This window comes from Bactrocera oleae, chromosome 2 (assembly GCF_042242935.1).
Source record: "Bactrocera oleae isolate idBacOlea1 chromosome 2, idBacOlea1, whole genome shotgun sequence".
In the NCBI taxonomy this organism is placed as follows: domain Eukaryota; kingdom Metazoa; phylum Arthropoda; class Insecta; order Diptera; family Tephritidae; genus Bactrocera; species Bactrocera oleae.
Window position 1 is genome coordinate 23,840,720 of NC_091536.1, and position 25,166 is coordinate 23,865,885.

Sequence of the window (25,166 nt, forward strand, 5' to 3'; positions counted from 1 at the left end):
GCAAACGTTTAGCACTGACTGCAACTTCCTACCCTTCCAACCAACACAGGAAACTATACGGCATCCCACGGAGTTCGACGGACAAATTGCATGCACCTTTTCCACACACGTAAGCGATTCGCAAAACCGGGCACACAATCACACAGCTTGCCAGCAACTCAGCAACAATTGTGGCGCCTTTTGTTCGAGTGAAAACTTTTCCTAAGCTTCAACTCATATCTCATTTCAAAGTCTGCGCCATTTGCCTTGCCCCAAACTGCAAGGTAATAAGAGGCAACTTGCTGACAGAGCGTCACAAACAAAAATGTTCCGTTATACACATATATCAGCTATGTGGCACATGTGGTTGTGCGCATGACTTTCATGAGCAACGCTTTCAACATGCCACAACAAAAGGTGAAATCGTTGGAAAAGTGAAAAAAGTGCAGTGCTACCTGTGTATGATGATGTGGACACGAGAGGCGAGTACGACGACTTCGTATGCATTTCAAAAATATGTGATAAAAATGCACAAAGCGCATATGTGTGTGTGTGTTCGCATGTGTTTGCTGTGGCGAACACAAAAAGTACGCCCAGCACTCGACCTAACGGCTTTGTAAAGTGCCCACTAAATATTTTCCATGCAATTACGCCCGCGCACAATGGGCCTTCAGCAGGCGGCGCGCAACTAATAAAACGTTACACACACCGACATGCACTTACATATGTGTATGCAGCTGGGCAAGTGTACAATTACACATGTATTATTCGAGTTGTAGTGCCCGTGTACATTTGTAATTTCAATTGAAATTTCAATAACAGCAATTGACTGGGGCCTTTTATTATTGTAATTCAAAAATTTTGCGCTTCGCCATGGCTGTCTGTGCAGCTGGGGCAAATTACTAGTTTAGATACGAGCGAATTTCCAGGCTACTCGTTTTTCCGCAACAGAAGATAGTAATTTCACGTGAAACGCAGAGGACTCAGCGGCTACCACAGTTCAACACATGCTGCGCCCGCTCAGTGGCGACATAATCACAAATGAGGGGCGCGACGAAGGCGAGCTCAAAGCGCAAGCGAATCATTTATGAAATAACACATGAAAGTTTTCTGTGTTTCGTATTGTACAGCGGAATTGTTAAGCACAGCAGGTGTTGCCATTCCCTTATACAGGTCTCATTTACCCTACGCTGTAAAATTGTTCAACAACTACAGTGATGTGTACTATATACAAGCGTTTACAAATTTACGTTTACATTTATGAAACAATTTTGTGGAGTGAGTTCGTAGTGCTAGCTGACTGGCTTACACGGTAGCTCTAGGGCAATGCCTGTGGGTGTAATGTTTGAAAGTAATAATTCTCTAGCTAAATCATGAAATTACAATAATTATCTAAAGTATTAGATTAGTTGAGTTTAATTTTGGCGGCAAACAGCAGTGAAAATTGTGAGTAAACATTATTTTGACAAAATCCAAAATTTTGCGAGTAAAATTATAAAATTAAACTATTAATAAAATAAGCTCAAGGTTATTAGCTCGCCTAAGCATATACTTGTAATATTATGTAATCAGTTCACTTTCCAAGTAAAAATAATATTATCCCCTATCCAGGTATTTACTTACAATTCAAACAACCAAAAATAATAGCAAAGCTGGCTAATAAATCACAAAGCATTCTTGACTGTATATTATGCTAAATAATAACACATATACCAGCACTATATTGACGCTTATATCTTAACACCACAGGAATAACATGAAACTTAGAACAGCTCTCAGTGAATATATAACATTTAGTTAAGTGTATGTATGTGGGAGTGAAAGGGTTAAGGTTAGAACCGTTTGTAGAAGATAAGAGTTCAACGAGCGGCAAGCAAAACGTGCATTTGAAGACGGTCGCCAAAGACATAAGACATGTGCCGCGAAACGACGATTTAAACTACAGTTTTTATATATATTCAGAGTTTGCCACGAAGTTTGTAACACCCAGAAGAAAACGTCGGAGGCCCTATAATATACATATATGATCAGCATAATGAGCTGAGTTGATTTAGCCATGTCCGTCTGTCGGTCTGTATATACGCGAACTAGTCTCTCAGTTTTTGAGATAGCTGTCATATAAGCAGAACGTACGGTATTATAGCTTCGATGCAACCGAAGTTAACGTTTTTTCTTGTTTTAGCTTTTTATATCGTACTCTCACATTCATTTTTCAATTCAATTAAATATAACCAATAATCGTTTATATATCCATTTTTATATAAAACAAATAACTTATTGTATTTCAATATACGCAATTTAAAAACGCTGTAAGTACTCATTCAATAAGCGAAACGAACATATGTATGTAAGTTAAAGTGGGTAATTCTGAAACCCACATGTATGCATACCATAATATACCCATCATTTAAACTTTTCATAATATTTAGCCATTAAACAAGTAAAATGTAATTAGCAATGAAGCTCTGTTTTCTGACGAAAACCAAGAATTAGAAATAAAAAATTTGCTGCATTTTTCTCCTTTTCTATTTCACATGGCTTTGCACTTCAGACTTCAATTTAAAACGTAATTATAAACATCTTTTGCTTGTAATTTCATCAACATACCTAGCCAACGCTGCCAGCAAAGTCATTTATCATTTTCAGAAATCTACACAACGCACGCTTTTACATTTATGGAGCTAATGCAAGGTGACGACAAGCACTACGTGCACCCAAATGCTGAATCCTTAGCATGTAAAAACCAAAGTATTTTTTATTGTTGTCGCATGAAGTCACAAGGTCACGCAGGGATGCGAGAGTGCGGGCAGATGAGCAAGGTAAATTGAATGCCAGCCCTTTTTAATGAATTTAAACTAATTAGTTATGTACAACATACCCAAGGGTTGCGAGGCGGTACCAGTGTACTAGCAACAAAAGAAGCTGACTGCGTCAAATTTTATTGCTCGTGACGCCGAAGAAATAATATATCAAAATGTATATTATATATACAAACATGTAGGTATGCAAATAATTTGAACATTAACTATATATAGTCATAACCAGCGACGGTGTCAGTTGCACGAAAAAGGTGAGTTGGTGTTGGAAACAACGCAGCGTGATGAAGCAAAAGCACAGCAAATTTTAGCAAAAATGAAAACCCTCAAAATCATCGTGATAAGCTAAAAACGCCAGAATGCCGAGTGAAAACGAAAAGCATTTTAAAGTCCCCTTTTTGTTGGTTTTGGAGCTGAATGCTGTGCTATTCAAAAATACATCACAGCATGCTACTTTGTTTATGACTACAGAACGAAAGACTAGCAGCAGCGAAGTAGTGGCGGGCAACACTCGTGTGCAAATACATAGAAAATAGAGCAAACTATAACCAAATTATGCGGAATGAGAAAGCCTGCTGTACAAAAATCGGTAGAATATTTTCTAACGAACGTGTAAATAAGTAAGTAATTTGCTAACGCTTTGTGCTTGTCTTACTGTAGCCTTAAAAAGTGTGACTTTTTTCGAGTGTTTTCTCCGTTGTGAGTGCAAATTTTTCAAAAGTACTGTAGGTTGCTATATTTGTGTGTATACTAGTACTTTTGTTTTTTCCACGCATACACATATATTTTCGCCGAATTCACTTCACACAAAATGCTGTAACGCCTTAACGTTTCCCTCCGTATCGCTTAGCGTCAATGCAGTTGAAAGTGCTAATCTTGATTAATCATTTCGACAGCTGGGTTGTGATTTTAATAAACTTTCGCCAGTTAATTTATGGTTATCGCCTGATGCTTGTAAACCAAATGGTGCAGCACGAAAAGCAAACTTTCTTGCCTTCAACCTGAAATTTTATTTTACTTCCTTTCTGTGAATAGAGCACTTTTTGAGAGTGTACAACACCAAGTAAGTCTTTTCACGTATTTTTAATTCAAATATTCTTAAAGCTTTAGCGTTTGGTGTTCATAAATTTAAAGCTTGTATATATTTTACTTTATGCGCTGAATTATATTTGCCTTAAAGCAGACGCATTTCACATATTTCGTATATATAATATTTATTACTCTCACTTTACTTGCATTTATAGGTTAATTGCTAAAAAAAAAAACTCAGAAATACGTTTTTTACCCACAATGCAATTTGATATTGTTGTGGGCAGCGAGTTCGTGCAAAGTTAAACATTTATTTGAAAAAGTACACTTTTCATTATTAAAGTGTTTACGCATTTATTGCTACCTTTTTTTTTTTGTCCACTCAAAGTGAAAATTATTTTCGCGCTCTGCTAAAATGTGTTATTTTAACAATAATTAACATCATCAAGTAGTTTTTTCTTTAACAGTTTAAGTAAGCTCATGTACAAATATACCATAAACACTTAACTAGTGGTATTATTGACATATATACATTTATTATAAATTTAAATTCGTAACTTGTTTTTCTTTTTCTAAAGCCATATAGTTTCGAAGAAAAATGTGAAGTATAAATTTTCATATTACTTTTATAAAACTAACATTATTTTACATAAGTATATGCCTTGCCACCATAAACCATTGTGTTTTTCGGAAGAGTTTCTCTTGTGGTAACATAATTTTACTGTGTTGAATTCGCCATAACCCCGCAAATCGACAGGTAGCACTTAACTATCTTACTGTTACTTCTCGGTGATCACTTTTTGGTTGCTTTGGTTGCAAAGCAATGAATATTCGAAATACATACACAAAGACTATCAGTAGTTGTAGATTGAATTTTTCATGAGCATTCAACGAACGAACATTTCGAAAAATGAATTACTTAATTAATATTGGAAGAAGTATTACCCTGATCCGCTGATTGCAAATCCAAACTACACATGAGCCGCAGATCAAACGCGACTATTAAAGTGCAGGCGAAAAGATTCGATGCACAAAGTATCTTCTATTTTACTCATTCGCCATGGCAAACCGCATAACAAAGGTCGGTGTGTAACTGGAAAATGCGATTGATCTGCTGACCCCCCAATTGACTTCATTTCTCTGCCGCAGAGCCATTCATATTCAACAACCGCGAGTGCAATAATTGAGTCAATAAATATTTATTTGTGCCTCAGGACGTGATTAGCAGTGAGATTGATGGAATTACATTTCGCCTTCGCTTGAGCGTTGCGCTTCAATGTTTATTTCACGCAATTGTCATACCGTACTGCGTTATGAAAACTTCTCATACTTTAATAGCAAACAATATAGGTACTTTTTACATATTCGTTATAAAATTAAAATTAATAAACATAATTTTTAATGGAATTTCATTCCTCATTAAGCATAATCAGGTCTCTTTATCTCACTTTACTAATTCGTTATAATTAATTTTCTTTTCAATTACCGTTTAACGTAATTCAATGATTTGGAAACAGAAATTTAAGCATAACCATACTTTTTTACATAAGATATACATACTTGTAAGTGGGTATCACTTAAGGGCTCGGCAGACGATGCATCAAGTTGCCAATTACATTATAACTGGTACAGACCGCAAGCTCAAATAGTTAAACAATTGTCCTTTACCATGCAAGCGACTGGTGCGCCATTGCCACATTTCGGTCAGCAATATATATAATAATAGTGTAAATACTGACTAGTCTGATGCTTCCCTACAGGGTGCATATATATATAGGCTGGTTCGCGGAACTCATTATCAATGTATATATACCGATAGGTCCGCGTGTGCCCATACGACCTCAACGCTTCACACCTCATTCGCTTGCTTTCGCTGTCATAAAATTTCATCCAACTTTTGGTGATGACCGCAAATTGCGACAATCGATTTTATCGTTGCGGTTTCAGCGCCATGCGGCGGCAGTGGAGTCGTGGCATTACCATTGCATTTTGAGTTGCTGAAAGTTGCACGAACGGCGGAAACCGTGCTGTTGGGTAATTCAGCTGGTGGCGCTTACATTACATTTTAAATAAACATGCATATCCACATGTATCCGAGTGACGACACACATACACGCACACACACGCCCATCATGTATGAACTTCACACTTTGGCGGCAATTTCCTGCGCGCATGTTTATTGTGCTGTAGTGGCATTGAGACACTGTCGGTTGTGGTCGCTGCCGTTGTTGTTGTCGTACCGTTGCTACTAACTTGTCGGTTGGCCATGCCCTGCCGCTGCTTAAATTGCTCCCAGCGAATTGTTTATATTTTCACCGCAAAATTGTTGCATTGCCGCGAATAAAATTTGCAATTTGTGATAAAATCTGAAGCTCACGACTTCGAAGGCGTAAAGCATCCACATGCAGTAAGTTTATCGCACAACCGTGCAGGTAAAAGTTGCGCGTAATTGGCACGCACACAGCCATTTATTTTTTCGCTCCCGCTTGCTGTTTGAACGCTTTCCACGCCAATATGAAAATTATCCAACATCAAATTGAAATTCCTCAAATTTGTGCAATGCAACGGACAGTGTCCCATCGCACTCAACCGTCGAGCCACTGCACTCCTGAGCACATACTTTTTCAACCAGATAACGCATAAAATACACATAATCGTATATACTGATGCATGTATATATAAATGTATTTACATATGTAGAAGACTGTTGACATGCGACCATACATATATCTTCATGCATAATAATATTGCAATTCATCTGCCAATGACAATGGCAGACAATGCAACTCTGCGGTGTCTGATATCCTGCCATAGCACACCCTTTACATGGCCATAAACGGTGGGAAAAGGCAAAAAATATACATCAAATTTTTTCACCGAATGAAAGTTTAAGTCGTTCGGTTTTCAATGATTTTGAACAAACAAAGCGTTGCAGACTTGGTGGCTGATATATAGAGTATAGCTTTTTGGCGTAGGGTCTTTCCTTTAACCTTCTCATCGGAGAAAGTTATACATTAGTTGTATATAGGTATTATGCCTGATACCGTTCTGGTTTATTGGGTAGAGTCGTATGTTCAACAAGGAAATTAAAATAGCTGCAAGAACTCAATAACGACGACACAAAATATATGTCGTTATCCAATGTTTGTTTGCTCAATAGAAAATGAAAATTCATTTTAGTCGCGTCATGGATTCGAACGCTGTTCCTTAATAATAAATTAAATTTGTAACACTATTTTCAATTGAATTCCCAATAGAAAAGGCATCCGCATGTGCTCAGCAATCATATGCGAAATCCAGTTCTCAAGTCCAAAACTTACTATCAAATATCGTAGGAGAGTATCCACAATTTGCTCTCTTAATAAATGAAAAATCATTAATCCAAACATTCATTGCTTAAATCAATTATATTAAGGCTTCTGTAGTCGCTAATTTAATGACAAGAGAGCAGAAATCAAACGCTCTCGTTTACCGCAAAGTAAACAATGAAATAAAGCGATGCGATTGCTGACAACAAATTCTTCGTTAAATTGCAGTTTAAACCGTAGCAGTAAAAGAGACGCAAAGGAGCAGCATTGTAAAGCGATCGCCCGATTGTCAAAGCAAAGCAAAACCAACACAAAAGTGAACTCAAAACAACCAAAGAGTAGATGGCAGGTTTATCCAAGCACACCTACCATACACACACAAGTAAAGTCAGACATACGATAAAGTCAAAGCTGGAGTCATATCGAAAGCCATTCGTTGGAGTATTTACCACTTTGACGTGCATTAACGTTCACATTAGTGTGATGCGATGCTGTTCGATGGACTGCGGGGTCGATGTGACGTTTTAATGTGGTGCACCGCAGTCGAGTGTTGCGCAAATAAAGCGATTGCACTAAAAATTGCTGTAGACAATTGTCCGTGTGTATGCGTGCGCATGTGTGTGCATGTGCGCAAATATTTACACAATTACATACGAAAGCGCATGTACTAATGCGTGGGGGTGTGTTTGTTATTCATCAGTGCAGCTTTTCTAATTTTATTAATGCGTATATACGTACGTGTATATATGTATAAGTGAATTCTATTTGTGTTTGCTTTGAAAGCATAGTAATAGCTTGAAAAAACATTTGCGGTTGTTGAACGAGAAGTTTTTCGATGGTCTTTTGAGTACAACTCTTGATGCTGTTGATGCTGACCAAAAGCGCTCGTTGTTACGAAACAAAAGTGGCGAGTAAGTGCAAAGCGTTTACATTTAAATTGATTATTTGATTTTATCACAGAAATATATTATGTACATATATTCACTATAATGTTTATTCTTTATTGTTAGAATGTTAAGCAAAAGTATTACCACTCTGGCTTATATTTGATATATACTAACCAGAATTATACGAATAAGATAATCTTTACCCAAAGCTCTTAATTTTAATTCTAATATCTTGAAAAGGGTAAAATAAGTGATCGATTAAAATTAAAACTTTTTTGGGATAACTCTTTCTTTCAGTAACCCGAAATGGAAATTGTTGAGTGATCCTTACAGAGGAAGAACGTAGTTATAGCACTACGAGAGGATTTTGGGAAAAAAAATTTCCCACACTTCGGCTGTTCAAATAAATTTGTTTCGTTATTTCCCTGTTTCTTTGCCGTTCGAAATTTTTTAAAAATATAAAAGTCCTTTTGTAGTGCGATAGTATAATGTATAAAGAAGCTCTGTATAAAATTTCAAGTAAATCGATTGAGTAGAATTTGAGATATCATATCACATATCACATCGTTTCTAAAAAATTAGTTAAGAAAAAAACGACTTAAAAGCTCGCGCCGTGCTGCCAGTCGACTTTGTCGGGGCTGAGCTGTAACTCCGAAAATAATTGAAATTTCAAAAAATCTTTTTATGGACATATTCTTATTATACTGCAATAATATGCCGGTAAAAAAATAGATTTTTTTAAATTCCTAAGCCAGAATACCCCCTTAAGTCATATACACTTTTTACCACACTTAAGATACTCTTAGTACACAGATTCAAAATTAAAATATCAAAATACAACAGTGCCTATGGTATTTCAATAACAAGTACTTTGAATTTCCGCGGCTAATTTAACTTAAGTATAGACAACTCCAAAGGTAGGCAACATTATATGTAACAGCTATCTCTAGCAAGTGAGCGAAATTGATACACACCTTTCCTTGCTCTCGTTACACCCAACAAACTGCTACACACTTGCCTTAAATACTTTCAAGTAGATACAATACAGTACAGGCGAATATTTCATGCTGTAATTCGAATCAAAATGGTTGCCAATCGGCATACAACTGCAATTAATGACTGAAACTGCAGACTGGTTTACGAATTTACATATTTCACAATAAATTATTACAATTTAAGGCTCTTCACCGCTGTTTTTCACTTGTGGCTCCTTTATTGACTGTTGCATATTTCGCAAACTTTATTAATTTGCGTCGTTTTTAATCACCAGCAAATGAAGGCGTGGAACGTAATTGCAGTTAACTTTTGCAATTGCGTGCACTTCAAGAGTTTCCATATCACAGACCTTGCGCTGCTATCACATTCGTTGTCGTCGTCATTTGCTTAAACATCCATTATCAACTTACCGCTCTCGTTACGCAGGCGAACGACTGCATGTGCTCGAGAGCAATCATTTTATCTGTCAATAAATAGGATACGTAAACTTCATATTTATATATATATACTATATATATATATATATATACTAGGGTGGCCGTTATTTCCCAAGTTGGTGGTTTTGCAAAAGTGTTTCTTTTTTTAATTTGAAGAAAATTTCCAAGTCGATTCACTATAGCAGCCATACAAACTGCACAATCAAAATAAAGTTCTTGTAACGAAACTTCTTTATTTGTAAAGGTTGTTCAAACTTCACTGCAACCGAAGTTAAGTATTAATCTTGTTTTATGTCAATGTCATAATTGATATTTACTTGATTATTTACTATGGCAAGTATCATTTATTTTGTTATATTATATAAAAACATATACACACATATTTTAAATTAAATATTTTTTTATTCCAGTTCTTCCCTTAAGAGCGTGTTTACGAGGAAAATTTAATAGACATTTTTTTAATGAATGTGGGTTATTGAGCCAAGGAACGATATTAAAAAAAGTATCTACTTATTTAAGGATTAAAAACTTGGGTGTCACTTTTTGTTGGAAGGAACAATGGACCGTTCGAACTTTCAGTCGAAGAATCATATTGGTTCCTACCTTACAACTTTCTTTAAAGCTTTCGAAAAATTTTACAAATAAGAAATTGTTCAACTTCCCGAAAAAAAAAGGTTTTGGCAAGCAGACAAAAGCAAAATGCGGCAATACGTAAAGCCCTAGTAGCAATGCAAAAGCACCATGCCACATACACATGCAACAATGCAAACACGAAGCAGAGTAAATAAAGAGTCAAATACACCACTCCGCATACGAAATGCTTTTGTGTTTTTGCGCTATTGTGCGGAAGTTAATATATGTAGTCTACCACAGCGACGGCATTGTGCAGTGCCACATGACTTCTTACGTTATCAACGAAGATAAAAATCAAATTAGTAAATGCTATTACGTTCAATAAATTCATGAATTATAGTTAAACCAAAGATTCTGATTACAATGGCAAACAAGGTGCAAAAACTCCACAAACTCATACGCCAGCGAACGGGCAATGAGAATCTGGCGATGGAGCAGACGCCTTTTTTCATTAGCAATAAAAGTAGAAGCAATGACCATCGCAAAGACCAAATAGATCGACGTATGAAATATAATGATAATAAGAAAAAGCTTGATGAATATGATTTTTGTCAGAGACGGCTACAGAAGTCAAGCTGATATGAAAAGTGTGCGGAAACGATTGAAAATTTTACTAATTACAAATAGCTTCAATTAAATTGGAAACATTTCATTCTTCGTTTGCAACCGAATTTAGCTCTTCTGTACTAGCTTCATATCATTTTGATGTTGAGTTATAGGAGCGTTATAGAGAAAGTGAGGCCTACTCGAAGAAGCAGAGCTGCAGAAAGACAACAAGGAGTGTGTGTTAAAAAATCTTGCCTACAGAAACAGCAGAAACAACAGCACAGGACTAGTGAACAGAGAAACACACCGAAGCATATTATTTATTCCCATAACAAAAGCAACGACCACTGCCAACAACATAAGTCGGCAAACGTTTATTTTTTTTGCGCTGCCTGCCTAGCCCGGCAAGTCCATAGCTCGAAGCAACGTACTTATTTGCAGTCTCAGTCGTGTTAAGACTTCCATTTCTTCAACGACATATTCGCCTACCTTTTCTGTTGCTGGGTCGCTGGTGTATTTTATGAATTCCTTATAAATTTATGACTGCAATAAAAGAATGGTAATCGAAGAAGGCAGCAACAATATCCTTGTAAGCGACAGCACGCATTGTCCCACTGCCATAGTGGTAAACCAATGGAAAATAGGTTAAGTATACGCCGTGTACCACACAAAACACGTTTCATGCTTGTTTGTTGGTCAGTTGTTGTACTAGCAGAGTATGAGAATCTACTGTTGTGCAATATAGAGTTAAATTTGTACACGTCAACGTAGCGGTCTATATATTTCTGATGCTGAAGCCACGGTGCATCAGGAAACCTCTGTGGAAATAAACAATATTAGAAATTCGTGCACAAACTCACTTAGCGAATTTCTGGCCAACACTGAAAACATCTTAAAAACTTGTAGGTTTCTTTTGAAACAAGTGTTAAATTGTCCGAAGTATGTTTTGAATTATACGTTTTAAATATTTTTTTAATTTACTAAAGAATTTGAAAGTCATTTTCGAAGCAGCCAACTATTGTGTTGCAAGAAATTTATTTTAGCATTTTCTTTTACAATCTCGTCGGTAGAAAATCTATACGTTGAAATTTTACAATCGAATTTTAGCTTAATAATAATCGGTAAATTTTTCTTCTGCCATTTTCCTGCCGTGCGTATCCTAACGTGTAGCCACAACTGTTATTTATGCTTGTTAACGCTGGTGTATTGTTAAAAAGGATATACAAGGGCATTTAGTGTATTTATTGACCGAACCATAGCAAGTAGCTACGGTCTAGCCATAAACCAGTGTGCAAATGTATGGATATGCTAGATACATGTATGCATGTGTACGTCAAATACCCGCAAAATCCGCCACCGCATCTATTTATTTATAGTTTGCCTGCAAAGCCACTACCTACAGTCATTTAATGTAACCGTATACACATTTGTGTGTGTCGTGTATGTGTATGTATTCTGGATGGCATCTCACAGTAGGATGCTGGTTCCAATGACAGCTTGGACCAATAGAGACTATTATAAAAGATTATTGCTCGCATGCTTTATGCATTCGGCTTAGCCTACTGTAAAGGCTGCACAGACCAGCAGTAAAATATGGACACTCGTAGTTTGAGGACAATATAATGTGGAATATGATTGCAGAGAATATGCAGATTAAAAATAAATTGAGCACAGGATACATTTTGCCACAAAGATGTGAGCTTGCGAGAGAAATACATTGAAATTCACTCTGTGCCTAAACGATTTCAAGGAATTTTCGTATTGGCCCACCTTTGAAACCAAGCAGTGATTTATAGAAAAAACTGAATAATACAATAATTTTAATTGAGCGATTTATTTTAGTTAGCGAGGCCACTACACAGCTACTGCTCGCAGGCTCAAATTTTTTCTCAAAGAGAAAGTAAAAGTGGCACAAAGCATACTGTAAAAACGCGAAAAATCGGCAAAAATAAACAAAGCATAAATATGCAGAAGAGCAGGCAAAAGTAATTGATAGTCTTGCAACAATAACCAAAAACCACGACCACCCATGTAAGCACCAACTTCGCGTTAAAAATTTACGTTGAAGCGCTGAGTTTGGCTTATTGTGAAATTGAGTATATTTTGTACTTTGTAGAGAAAACGAAAAAAATGTTTGTATTCGCAATAGCATTCATATTACGGCAGCTACAGAATGTACAAAATAAATGTCAGAACCAAAGCAATAAGAGCAAAACACAACGAGCCTCAGTCCCAGCACAAGTTTTCTCATTTTGTCTTCACACTTTTTATAAATGAGATTCTACACACCAGATAACGCATTTTATACAAATAATACACTGCAGAGGGACTGCAAGCGAAAAACCAATATTAATATTTTTCGCAAAACTTCTTGGCATTCTTAATACGCTCGCAAAACGTTGCACAGAATATAGCAGATTTGTTCACCTAACTATTTTTTATAACACTAACATAAACTAGACGAGATAAATAGAGAAATATGTATGTATATAACGTCGACTTTATTTTCGGAAGTCTAACTCTCCAAACGTGCGGCTGTTTACCCGCTAAACAAGCTGAGTTGCACTAAATACTTGAAAAGGTTGGCGCTCTAATAGGTTTACTTAACGTATCAAGCCACTAAAGCAATATCAAATAAACTTAGTGCAAAACGTTTCGATTTAACTTCTCATGATACAAATGGGTCAATAAGCACGCCCATCCACCACACAACTGTCATGAAAATCAATATAAAAATTTAATTTCTTGAATTGCTTTAATTCCAAAAGCAATATATTATTTAGTCCACACCTCTCCTAGTCCCAATATACCTAATGGGCATTTTAGATCTCCCGGCCGCCATCACATTGAACAATTTGCAAAAGTATATAATATTCGGCTGCACACTAACTGCGCGCTTCCTTACTCGTTTCATTTTCTTGCCTTCCATACCACTTGTGACAGCGACTTAACTTAGACAGTGCTTATGGTACACTTTAGCTGCCGCCATGGCATTTTTCTCATTGCTGTTGGTTTTTGTTAATTCAACCTTTTAGCAGTCGCCGCTTTTACCTTCGTACCTTTTGTTTTTAAATGGTCTTTTTGGACACTAAATATTTGTCGTAAAATTTTAATGACTTTTTATTTCATGTCTATTTGCCGGCAATAAACGCGACTAATGATGTTCTTTTAATGAGATTTGTAATAAAGAGATGACTTGATCACATTATTATCCGGAATTTATTTCATAAATTCGTGGAAGCGATTCAACAAAAGTCTTATTTGTGTGTGTAGGTGTGAAATATGTTTTGCATATATTGTAATTGTTGAGCTGTATCATTGTAAGCTACATAATAATCTGGATTAGTATGCATTAAATATTTAACAGACTTTCATTATTTAATTAAAAAATATAAATTTCTTTTTAACTTCAGTTTTATGTTATGGCCGGAATTATACGGGCGTAGTTAAAGAATTTTCACAGCACAAATATTTTAAATATTTACAAAACTTTACTAATCTTCCTAATTACTGTTAGCCGTATTACAAGGTATATTGGGTTAACTTCGACGTGGAGGAATATATTTTGCTGGTATCGCATTAATTAACTAATTAAAGACACGTGCATTTTAATTCAGAACATTCATCTAAACTAACAGATTTAGCTAAATTACTTACTTAAAACTGATTAAATTTCAGATATTTGTCGCAAATACTTTTACCAATAGTCATTCCAGCTCTGAATATTTGAGCAATGAAAAACAAATACTTCGAGTCGTCCTAAAAGGTGTCTAGAATTGCACTTTTTATTTTACAATGAAAGAAACACTCACTTCAGACCAGATTTGCTATCGTACATATGTATGTATGTTTCACGCTCCCGACAATACATTCAATATTTCATTTATAGACACATGAGTGATATCCAAATTACGCAATTCAATAACAAAATAACTGCGGGATTACCCGGTTCTCTCATATTTCATAAATCAAAACAAGTAATAAACAAGTAAGGAAGCGCTAAGTTCAGGTGTGTCCGCATATTTTATACTCTTGCAACTTGCAATGAGCAAAGCAGCGGAAATACCTTGAAGTGTTGGTAAAACTTCATACTAAAAAATGTTGCGAAAGATTCATTAATCATTATTCGACGAAATCGTTAATGAATTATGATCAAATTTGATATTTTATTAAATTATATTATATGATATTATGAATCAAAGACGCAGTTAATTTCATATTTGTGAGATATATCGGAGCTTAACCGGAGAGGCTAAATTTAATAACTGATGTGCAAAACGTCAATCAGAAGATTGCAATTGATGATATTAGGGATATGAGATTGAGACCAACTCCATAGAATAACGGAAATTATTATATGTATAATTTCACATATTTCCGGCATTAAGCTAAAGTATATGCAATATTATACGTTCAGTTAATTTTGCTAGGATATCTTACATATCGACAAATATATACAATATAAGGCCAACTGGAAGATTTATAATCCTTTTTGTAGGTATGTGGGAGATAGGTGTAATATTGACCCGATTTTATCTATTTTTGGCAATATTACATATACAATATATTATACTATTATTAAGAGAAAAAGTTGCTCTCTGAGTTTCATTTAAGTACCTCACATACCGCTCACAATATTTAGGTAGTAAAGTCAACTGGATGTTTAAAAACCCTGTTATTAGTTATATGGGGGTTAGGACTGATTTTCACGAATTTATCCCTTTTAGGCACACAAATGTACTGTTAGGAGAAAACTCTCACTCAATTTAATTAAGATAACTTACATATTAGCCGATATATGTGGTATAAAGTCAGCCGGAAGCCGCAAATTTTTTTTATTATATTATTATATTAATGGGGACTAGGATATCATTGATCCGATTCAAATCAAAATTGGATACACAGGCATATTATTATCAGAAACGGTCTCTTTCTGGATATCTGTAATATATCTTATAGACTGAGTGAAATTTTTGATAAATCTTTATAACCATGATAAAACATTTTGGGTATAAGAGTTTACATTATATTATCCTAACTCGATTATTTTTAGGTAATACAAGCAACCGTTAGGTGAACAAACCTATTATACTCTATAGCAACATGCTGCAAGAGTATAAAATATGTAATGAAATATATTCAATAATCCGAAATGTCAAAAGAATTATTACATGACAGACCACTAACCACTATTGCTTCTCTTAGAGTTACACAACAAATTCGTCAGCGAAATCCCTTAAGCGCACAGCTGTGCACTGGACTTTTGCGTAAACGAGATGTATTGCATTAAATCATCAGCCAGCGCCGAACTGAGTGTCCTCCCCATAACAAAAACAAATTAATGCTAAGCATTCACAAAACAATAACAACAATAAACGCGAAAAGCCGAAAGTAATATTTGCAGATTGTCATTGTATTAGTTTGCACATTTTAACATGAGTTAAAACGCACATATTTATGTTGTGCAAGTTGGCCAGCCGCGCGTATGAATGATATGAACATTTTTCATGACAATCATAAAACTGCAGAAATCTCTTCTTACATGCGCCATACATACGCAAGCACATACACCTACATATGTGTAACACATACGCCAGCATTTGGGTGAGTGACAGCGAACGCTGGCGTTGTACGCCATAACCCCATAACAAAAAACCGCACTACAACGCTACAGAACAAACAGCATTCTAACGTCAGTAACTGTAAAAACAACAGCAACTGGAATGACAACACCAGCGGCTGTGATAACAATCAATATAAGCATAAACACTTGTGTTAGTGCGCAAATCAAACAAAAGATTTGTTGTGAAGACAAGTCTGCGCTTTTGGAAAATGCTAATGTCGCGCAATAATTTCCGGGCAACTAGTAGGAAATCAATAACAGCACACCACTAGTATTGCGGCGTATTAAGCTAAACAAACGCACATTAGTCAGAATAATTTATGAGTTGAAAGCATATTGTCTCTTGATTAAATACATTATAAAGTGTTGTTGTATTGTTGAGTATTGGTATTCGAACAGCAAGCATTCACTCAGCTATTAATAACAGCTTCAAATAATGAAAACCGATCAACCGTATTTCGGCGTGCACCGCCGGCTTTCGTATCTGCGCTGCATGTGCACGCAGCCACTCACGTATATACATACCTATGTAAGTTTGTATTTATGAAATGATTAAATTGTCCATTTTGTGCAGAAGCTTAGGTATGTGAACGATTCGCAGTCCTTCAATACTACTGCGGCTCAATTAATTAATTTGTCTCTTTTCATTGCCGACATTAAATTACAAGGTAATTGTTTATGCATTACATGCATGTAATTACACGCGAAAGTATTATTTATCTGCACAATTTATCATCAATGCGGCTGTCAAGCGAAACTTATTTGATCAACAAGCAAACACACACCTGCATACTTATTACACGAATTAGTGTGTTCACTTTTAAGGAATCGTTTTTCATATAATTGGGCATTTTCATATGATGGTTGATTGGTAATTAATAAAGCGTAGAAAATGCCAGATTTTTCATATATTCTTCGTTATCGAGACCTCGACTTAACTAATATTTGCTCGCCGCAGCTGAGTCGTCTGTCAACGACTGACACCTGCTAAGTCTATTATGTGTATCGTCGTGAGTGGCGCCGTCGAATTATATGTCAAAACATACAATAGAGCGCTCTACGGCTTCTCATTGTTTTACCGCGAGTCAAATAACGCATTTTCTCTGCTCATTATTGTCGATATGAGAAACTAAGCTATTTTATTAATATTTTTGGAATACAGAAGAGTTATTTGATTGCTTTTGAAAAGATCGTAGGTATACTTTTGAAAGCGCTAATATCATCAACATGTGCTGAATACAAGCATTTTTCCACCACCAGTCAATGATGACAAAAATGAAGACGGTGACTTTAAATATCGAAATATTTGGCACACGCTAATGTTAGCTATGTACAAGTATATGTAATTGTAAGTGTATGTAGCATAAATGTATAAGCATTTGGTTGCACGTATAACATACGAACTAAAGCTCAACTTTTATTAAAGCAATGTTAAATGGCTCGTAATCTGAAGTAATTTGCAATTTCGTGCTGAACTGCAACCAACGAACGACTTTAACTACAATAATTTGTATAATTAAATCAATTCACGCTGACAATTTTACTTGATTAATTCGTCGCGACATGACCATTTTAATGAAATTGAAATATTTCCTTGTGTAATGGTATCTCCGTTGCACTTTATGTAGCTCTGTAGAGTAATACCAATTATATTATTTAAAGTTTTTGCTTTTTTTATATAAAGTATAAGAGTAATTACACTTATTTTAAGTATTTACGTAATTTGCGATGTAAAAAAACTTAAATTGCGAATTTCAGTTTAAAGCCAACTAATATCTCTCTCGTTTATTAACCTCACATCTCGGTCTTTCGCTACACTAAACTGAACTGGCCTCTTATTTTTAACCTTCTTAACCTTTCAATAGTAGTTATTGCAGCAGTATGCTGCGACTTGTTTACCCTTCATTTGGTTTATTGTCTGCCACTTCAATTGAATTAGTTCTGTAGCTTGCTCACTCGGCTTATGTTGGCTTAGCTGTTTTATCTGTCAACCTGCCTGTTTGGCTCAGCAGCTGCAGCTTCACCGACATACTGTTTGCGTCTGGGCAGCTTGAACACATTTTCTTTTTATTTTTATTTTGTATGTGATAGCAGAATTTTTGCTTCTACGAGTAACTTAAAACTGCAGCTCTTCTTCATGTCTACTTTGATTGCAGCTGTTTTAAATTGTAACATCTGCAGTTGCCAATCACTATTCGGGCAGTCTTGCTGCTTGGCGAACTAGAAAAAGCAAGATGGTTTTTTCAACACAAAATCTTTAAATTTTGTATACACTTGTTCTTCTTAGTCTCGCTTAGGCGTTTGGCAAGATATTTTGCCACCTTTAGCTTGGGTTGATTGTGGTTTATGGCAGATTTGTCGAAAAATTAAGTCATGAAAACGAAAAACGAATGGAATGATTGGCTAAAGCTCTACAAAAAGACAAACACTGCATCTAAGAGTAGGCAGAATTGAAAAGTCGTATCTAATGCAGTGGAATAACATTTTTCGTGAATTGTCTAGCACACATTCGTATTTTTGTATGTTTACGAATGTATACATACCATTCATGTATTTTTTTCTTTTGAAAATTAATATTTAACATCATACGTTGTTGAAAATTCAAACTTTATAATTTCATTATGTTTTTAGTCTCTGAATAGGGTATATTAAAGTTTGTCACGAAGTTTTAACGCCCGAAAGAAAACACCTGAAATCCTATAAAGCATATATATAATTGATTAGCGTCACAATCTAAGTCGATTTATTGTCATTTTTCTCAAAAAGGCTACTCAATTGCTGAAACCGGTAAAAAAACTGATCGGTCAAAATCAATTACTTAAAAAACTTTTTTTATTTGACAAGATATCTGCACAAAATACGGCAAGAAATATTATCCAATAAGCTAAAAACTTTAAGTTTAATTAAAGAATTTCAACTTATTTTTGCATAGATTTAAATTCTTGAATACGGAAAATTAAAAGCTTGTAAAACTTTAACTCCTTTCCATAGAAAAGATTATGGATTTTCGAGGGTTGTTGAGGAGTGGTTTTACCTCACTATCAATTCACTCTATTCAATTCTTTGCATCTTCGTTTCATTCAACATTAATTACTCTTTACCAGTATCATACCTGTTGTGAACACTTAGAAACACATAAAGCAACAGCGAATTAGGAAAACGACGCAATGAGAGAAGTGAGAAATTTATCAACTTCCTGTGTTTTTAAATTAAACAAAATTTTACTTTTCATCCATTAAAAGCATAAAGCGGCTTAACACATTTCAATGTTTTGCAATTCCTTTTACTATATAATCTCTTTTATTTTAACCATTTGCTCTGTGGAATTCGAGTTGAATTTCAACACGCTAACAACTATAGCAAGAGCTTATGTCGCTACTTAGCGTAAGTGTGAGTATTTTAGACATTTTGCGAATTGTTCACAACATTTGCGTATTTTAGCTCAGCATTCACAAATAATCACTCTACATAAATTTTGAAAATACGTTGAAGCTCTGAAAGCAATGGAGACTGCAGTCCTTAAAGCTTATTTCAACCCATTTTGTTAGTAGCAGCTTTTAATTTACATGATATCGTATAATTAAAGCCGGAATTACACGCTTTATGCTGCATTAGGGGAGCATGCGTCAGCTTCGTGGCGAGCGTATGCTATTTACGCATATTAACAACGTTGCGTGCTTTGCTTTTAACATATTATTGTGTATTTGTTGTTATTTTAATTCAACATTCTATATTTGTATATGCAATACACAAACGAGGTGACACCGACAATGTAACGGTGAAAATAAGATGCGAAGTCAAAAGATTTTATGGCAACACAGCCAGAAACCAGTGACGTTTTAAAGTAATTACTTTCTAATGTAAAGAATAATTCGTATAGCTAGACTCCTGTCTAGGGCTAAGATTTACCACATGTACGCACGCAGACTTAAATGTGTGTGTAAGAACGAGCTGAGTGTGGCGAAGATTTATCCTATTGGCCACCACTGCGTATACGCAATTTTCGAAGATTATTTATTAAGTGCATTCTGGTTTTATTGTTCAAATGCAATTTGTTGCATTTTTTTTTTTAATTTTTCTGCTCACTTGCAAATTAAATTAATTAGTTGCTCGTGTTTGTGTATTTTTATACCCTAAACAGGGTATCTTACGTTTGCCACGATGTTTGTAACACCCAGAAGGAAACGGCGGAGACCCTATAAAATATATATATACAGTGTGGGCCTTCATAACTGTTGCACTTCTTTGCAGCTTCGTTAGGCTGAGTCTGGTGATGATTGTGCGTGAACGAGTAAGGAAAGCTTGTGCAATTTCTGAAAGGAAACTGGCTAAGGACCTCAGTGTGCGCCGAAAACCCATCAGAAACATGATTAATAAAAATTTAAGAATGAAGGCTTATAAGAAAAAATGAATTCATGATCTATCCAGTCTATTTGGCAATAATCCAAACTTCTTTCAACAAGATTCTGCCCCTTCTCATAAAGCAAGAAATGTTCAGCATTGGTTTAAAGACAATATGCTCTGTTATGGAGATATTTGGGGGAGGGGGGCATATCAACAAATGTAAAAAAACCTAAAACTGCATCAGTTTAAGCGCCGTACGCATAGAATTCGGGAGGAAATTCGAGAAGAAGTTGCACGTGGCGTCTGTACCAGTTTCCAAACGGCAAAGGATTTGAATTAAAACAGAAATAATTCAGTCTATAGGTTGATTAATGAATAAAACAGGTTTTCATCCTAACTTTAATATTAATTTGTTATTTTTAGCGGTAAATTAGGTTCGACAGTTTTTAGGGCCAACGCTGTAAATGATCAGAATGACGACCTGAGCCGATTTAGCCATGTCCGTCTGTCTGTCTGTATATACGTGAACTAGTCCTTTAGTTTTTGAGATAAATTATATGTTATCTGAGGCGTTAATGCAATATCCTAAGAAATTGTTCAGATCGGATCAATAAAGCATATAGCTGTCATAAAAACTGCGCGATCGGAATAAAGTGCTTGCATGGAAAACTACTTCATTTGACGAGGTATCTTCACGAAATACGGTCTGTGTTATTATCTAAGACAATAATGCAATCTCCGAAAATATTGCTTGTATTTGGTTATTCTACTATTAATCATCTTTTGGAGTATGTAATTTAATAATTTCCAAGTTTTACACTTCGTGATAATCAGCAATTCACTAATTGGATTTTGCCGGAATCTCTATCTCATCCTTTATATAAAAATACTAGATGTGCTTATGTTGTTAGATTAGTACCTTTTATTTCACCGCAAAATTATTTTCGTAGTTTCATTAAGACTTATATGTAATAAAGCTAAGAAACAAAATAGTTTAAATATTATGCAACTGCCAACATACCACCTACTGTCCCTTTGGTATTTAGAAAATTTGTACGAACTATAGTCAAATATGTTTGTGTGTTTATGTTAAGGCAAAATATTTGAGTTTATTGAAACATTCCTTCATTTCATCGAAGCACCACCACAACTAATTAAAATGTAAGGCTATTCGAACAATACTGTCATGTACAATACATACTAAAGGGTGATCCATTTCGAGATTCCCTACTTTTTTAAAGAAGAAAACACAGAAAATTCAAATCTAATTTGGAATGTTTATTCTCATTCGAAAAAACATTCTTTGGCATTTGTTTTTTGAAGATTATCTCTTTCAAAAGTCGCGGCTACGTCTCAGATGGTCCATCCGTTGAGTCCAATTATCCATAACTCGTTCGAGCATTTCGACTCGTAACTGAATCGAAACAGTATTGTTCACATAGACTTTAGACTTTACAAGTCCCCACCGGAAAAAGTCTAACGATGTGATACCACACGATCTTGGCAACCAATCGACCGGCCCAAAACGTGAAATTAACTGCTCACCGAAGTGTTCTCTCAATAACATTAATTGATGCGAAGTGTGAGAAGTGTCGCCGTCTTGTTAAAACGAAACGTCGCCGAGATCACGAGCTTCAATTTCAAGTATCAAATAGTCGATTATTGACGGTTACGTTCTCATCGGCTTTATTTTTGTGGAAATATGGAACGATGATTCCACCGACCCACAAACCCCACCAAACCGTTGTTTTTTCTGGATGAAATGCAGCTCATGAATCTCTTCAGGTTGCTCTTCGTCCCAAATGCGGCAATTTTGCAGGTCTACATAGCCATTAAGCCAGAAATGGGCTTCACAGCTGAACAAAATTTGGCTCGAAAACGTCGAATCTTCTTGGAACTTTTCAAGAGCCCACAGAGCAAAGCGATGTCGCTTGGGAAGGTCGAGCGGCTTCAGTTCTTGCATAAGCTGCACCTTGTACGCTTCCAATTTAAGATCTGGACGTAAAATGCGCCAAGTCGTTCCATACCTCAGTCTGAGTTGATGCGGAATCGTCTCTCCACGGCCTTCGTGTACCCTCTCATCCGATATATTTTCTTCACTGCGTGCTGAACGTGGTCTATTTGGTCGAATATTATCAAATAATGAATGCTGGGTCTCAAGATAAGGGTGATGGTGTTGCGAATAGTACGCTCAGTAGGCCGATTATGTTGACCATAAGTTGAGCGAAGTACGTAAATCACATTCTTTACAGAACGTGAATTATAGTAATATAGCTTGTAGACGTTGTTCAAGCGTAGATCTTTCCATGATGAAATGCCAAACAATACTGAATAAAAATAACATGATAGCTTGACACGACGCACGCGTAATCTGTCAAAAAAAGGTTATTGAAATAAGTTCCTCTACTTGGATCACTCGCTATTTACTTATTGGATTAACAGCAATCACTTTGTGGAAGAGACAGCTTTGCAGGTGGGCTTGCAGCTGTACCGATTTCATATTATATTAAGCTTTTGTGCCTAACCTAGAAGAGACAGCTTGGCAGGTGGGTTTGCAGCTGTACCGATTTCATATTATATTAAGCTTTTGTGCCTAACATAGAAGAGACAGCTTGGCAGGTGGGCTTGCAGCTGTACCGATTTCATATTATATTAAGCTTTTGTGCCTAACCTACAATTTTTACTGCCAGTTGTGTGCCATGAAAACACTAATAAACAGCTGGAAATAAATCAGAGTTCAAATGGGATTACAATTTTATTACTATCGCTGAATAACTAATCTCTTTGGTGCGCCTTTATTGCATACTTTATGACTTATTATCAGACTTACAGTTGTATTTCACTTGTGTTTTCTAAGGTTTCTACCAAATTGCAGTCCAATAATTCTTATAATTATAACTTAATATCGAGAATCAATTGCAGTTTCTCAAAAGCGGCAATTAACTTTCAAACTGAATCGAGATATTGGTTTAAGCACTTCTTGTGGCTGCATTTTGAATGGAGCAAGCGGCCGGTAAAACGGTATAACAAAAAATTTCTTCGCATTCATTTCCAGTATTTTACAAAATACTTAGACCTCACTAGCAAACAATAAAATCAACAACCAAAAACATTAAAATCATAATAATGTTCTTTCTTTTGCATGGCATTTAACTTCCTCGCAGCGATTTCACTTCTCCAGTGTCTGTATCATATGTCATCTTATAGATTGTTAGATGGTGTTGCTTTCCATACAGTGTTTTCACAGAGTTTCTTAAGAAGTCAGAATATAGTCAATTCAGAAGCAACTATTGCACAATCTGCTGAGAAAATTAAAAGGAAAATAGTTCCGCACATTAGGCATCAGTTGCATATTATGATTCTAAACCTTTAGCTTTTGAAAATAATAATAAATTCTACTTTCTACTGCATTTCTTATGTTTGAAACTTTGCAGGAAGGAAGAACTTATGCGAATGCGTACAATCTGTTGCCATACTTTTCAAGCAAATAATTGAATGAAGCACCAAAGATGCCACTGCAGCAATCGCGGCAAAACTAAATCATTCTTAGTGCACCCATCCTTGCTTTGCCATCACCCAGGTTATAAGTATGTGTTGAAAACTTTGGTTTGTTGCGCAGAACACACCAAAACTGCAAGCGCCACCCGCCGTCGCCAAGAGCGATAATTCAAAAATTTATCAAGGACAATTGGTACATAAAACTACTGAATGGTGTCGATAAGGCAATAGAGCAGAAGTAAAAAAAAGTAGTAATATGGTAATAGGAAAACGAACAAATTACGCGAAGGACAGCGAAATTATGTGGAAAAGTGCGCTACCAACATTGCCCCTAGCCGCGCTTTGGCCACTTGCAGCGGAAAAGTTATTGCAATTTGACGCCGCTGCAACTGCTGCCACCGCTGTTGCACGACGTATGAATGAAATGAAACTTTTTATTTATGCTGAAAATTGAAACCAAACGCAAAGACAAGGGGCTTGCGCTTCTTATATATACTCGTACATATATAAAGGATATGTAATATAAGTGTGAGACACGGATTTCAGCAGTGCAGTTGAAATGTGAAAGTTTAGCCAAACTAGCGTAAAATGTGAAAATGGCCAACACTCGCATATCCTGCATGCGACATTACTTATTTTCATTATATTATTATATATATTATATTTCTAGAAAACCATCTTTTTTAACGAGGCGAGCCATTGAATAGCTAAGAAATATTTGTAATGCCGAAGCTCATAATTTTTAATCGCATATTATGTTATAATCATTATCTACGCCACTTAAAATGTTGTTTTTCTTAATAGGATTTTCGGTTTATGGGCAGTACTTGACTAAGCGGGCACTTTTTTACTTAACTAACATTGCAATTAATAATAGCGCTCCTCAATTTACTCCAACCCACTCAGTTTGGGTTGTAGTTTATTGCTCATGCTCACATAAGAGCGCCGAGAGAAAGCTTACATACTGACTTTTTTGCTAATGTCTCAGCAACATTTTTCACTCGGGAAATAGGAGATTTAGGTAAAATGTTTCACTTTTTTAATGCCTTTACTCTGCCCAAGCTTCTTTT

General features: G+C 35.7%; 1 long non-coding RNA gene across 1 annotated transcript; it reads left to right on the forward strand.

Moving 5' to 3' along the window:
• The first annotated feature begins 2,530 nt into the window (after positions 1-2,530).
• On the forward strand, positions 2,531-24,932 carry LOC138857959 (uncharacterized). The gene is made up of 3 exons (XR_011397211.1): positions 2,531-2,980; positions 3,037-3,415; positions 24,033-24,932. It is a non-coding gene; the product is annotated as an uncharacterized lncRNA (long non-coding RNA).
• The last annotated feature ends 234 nt before the right edge of the window (positions 24,933-25,166 follow it).